The 2,776-nt window shown below is 44.9% G+C and overlaps 1 protein-coding gene across 1 annotated transcript in view; it reads right to left on the bottom strand.

Annotated features, from left to right (window-relative positions):
* LOC106804963 (sushi, nidogen and EGF-like domain-containing protein 1) overlaps nt 1–2,776 on the bottom strand; it is a 35,280-nt gene that overhangs the window by 32,169 nt on the left and 335 nt on the right. The window lies entirely within an intron of this gene.

Genomic DNA, 2,776 nt, shown 5'->3' with positions numbered 1-2,776 from the left:
AGAGAGAGAGAGAGAGAGAGAGAGAGAGAGAGAGAGAGAGAGAGAGAGAGAGAAAGACAGACAGACAGACAGTCAGAGAAAAAAATTGTCAGAGCCATAAAGAGAAGCAATAATGATTAGTGCGCAGTGAGAGAGATGGTATAACTAGCTAACTAGCTACGCAGTTGTACGTAGGACCTGTCGTCATACTCACGGCCCGGTCACGTCACATCTCATTAGCTATACAGCCGTCTGATGAGCGAAGAAATTCGTTCTCATGTAACTGCGCACACGCGGCTCTACGCCACGTGAGTCACGAGCAAAAAATAACAACAAGACGCCATCTGTCTAGTAACATCAACCGATGAAAACACAATGTAAAATATTCTTTTTTCTTTAAAAAAACAATTCTGAAACAAGTACTGATAATTCTTCCGACACTTAAACAACGATCAAAGAAAACACAGTATAATGTATTCTTCTTTTCGGGGTTAAAATCATTATTTGTGTACGTGAGAAAACGTACTGGTAATTCTTTCACCACGAAAACACGAACGTCTAATGTGGAGGTAAAACGTGTTAGAGTAATATGAGATTGGAGCAGGTTCTTTATTTAATAGACCTTTTATTAGAGTCCCGGTATTTTGTTGGGTTATTTTTAGAACATCCGGCTCTTTCGTCTCGTATGAACGATTACTATACTTTACGGCTGATTTTTTTTTAATCTACAACTTTAGAAATGTTATGGTGCGTAGGAGACCATGTGAATTGACAGAATTCCGAAAGAGGTAAACAAGACGTGATCAACACATCACACGATTAACAGCAAATACCTCAGATAACATATACGTCTTAACATGACATTCACTCATATAGAACGTTAACAGAAACTTGGTAAAGTTTCGAAGGTCCGGTCTACGAGAACAAAGGTTAACGTTAAAACTAAAGTTAAGACTAATTTTGTTTCTGGCAACGGACCCCACATACGTAAGCAGACACGTAGTTAGACATGGCTCATTCCGTGAATGTGATTAAAGTGGCGGATCCATTTCTCTCGTGTTGAGAATTTGAGATGGGAGAGACGAATGATCATGTATGCTCGCGCTATGGGGCCTAGAACTAGTAAAACCGAGATATATACGAATGACAGTTATCGTCGGATATATCCAATACCCTATTGTCTCTCTCGCCCCTTTCTCTCTCTCTCTCTCTCTCTCTCTCTCTCTCTCTCTCTCTCTCTCTCTCTCTGCCACTCTCTCGCGCTCTCTCCTTTCTCTCTCCTCTCTCTACGCCTTTCTAAGATAGCTATCATGGTCTCTATGTCACGTCGCTTTCACTTGAGCGAGACTGAAAGCCAAACTCTCACACGCGCACACAGTCCTGCGGCATTTCACATAGGCTAGACACAGATAACTATGCGGGCGTGTCAACGGGGCACACCGCACATATCCTCATACACAGACCATCTTCATGCTCAACGCTCTGCTTATCTATACAACTGAGTTATCGGTTATGAGTTATGAGGTTATTCACCCGTTACCGGTACAATGCATCGCTGCCCGCCCACAGCCAGAATGCCGTCGGATGGTGGGTGGTAGTGGGGTGGACCCGGTGTCATATTATTCGGGTCAGGCTTTCCCTGTTGGAGATAAGAAAAGGGGAGAAAGTTTGATACTCGCAGCTAACTTGAAGTAGGTGCGAGCGTAGCGCGCGCGGGCATGAATGAATGAAGGAGTATTTGTGCGTGGTTTGTTAGTGTAGGTTGAGAGAGGAGAGACTCAGGAGAGCAGAGCGAGAGAGAGGTAGAAAAGAAAGAGACATGAGAAAGAAGATAGGAGGCGACGCACGCAGCATTAAGGTAGATTTATGAGACTAACCGGAGAGACGAGAGGACGAGCAGACCGAGAGAGAGAGAGAGGAGAGACACGACCGAGATCGAGAGAGAGAGGCTGAGCAGCGAGAGGAGAGAGAGGGAGGAACTGGACGAGAGAGACGAGAAGAGAAAAAGTTCCCGTCCGACTCCAGAGTGGGCAGGAAAGGAAGAGAGAGCAGAGAGAGAGGAAAGACGCCACGAGAGAGCACGCAGAGACGAGAGATGAGAGAGAGCCGAGAGAGGAGAGAGACGGGGCAAACCCGGAGGGGCGGGTATAGGTTAGAAGATAGAGCGGAGAGAGAGAGAGAGAGAGGAGACAGAGAGAGAGGGAGAAATAAACTAATGGTGGGGGGGGGGGCGATCGCGAAAAGGCATACGATAACTCCGTGTTGAACAGAGGCGCAGGATTTTTCTGAGAAAGATAACTTTTTTTTTTTACTTACGCTTACGTTATACGTTACGCCAACGCTACGCTACGTTAGAGTTACGCAAGGCGTAACGTCAGTACATCTATAACATAATCGATAATCGGAAGCGTATTGATCGATCACGAGCCATCAATCTATAGCTATGCACTAGCAAGTGCGGTATCGTTGCCCATGACCACAAATTGCTTACACAGACACACGGACGTTACCTCATGGCGTGGTGAACAGTTTAATGTCGTGTAACATTGTTATATAGACGCACGGTGCTATCCTACTTCATCATCATCATCATCATCATCATCATCATCATCATCATCATCATCATCATCATCGTCGTCGTTGTCATCTGCATCATCATCTTCATCATCATTATCACTCGATATTTAGCTCTATCCCTAATCCATAATCCCAACTACACTCAACCGCGCAACCGTAACTCCATCCTATCCTAACCTTAACCTTACTACTTATACTCTTAAGCCCATCACTAAACATC

This window comes from Priapulus caudatus, unplaced genomic scaffold (assembly GCF_000485595.1).
Source record: "Priapulus caudatus unplaced genomic scaffold, Priapulus_caudatus-5.0.1 Scaffold94, whole genome shotgun sequence".
NCBI lineage: Eukaryota > Metazoa > Priapulida > Priapulimorpha > Priapulimorphida > Priapulidae > Priapulus > Priapulus caudatus.
The sequence above is the reverse complement of the archived record's forward strand: the minus strand, read 5'-3'. Positions and strand labels throughout refer to the sequence as shown.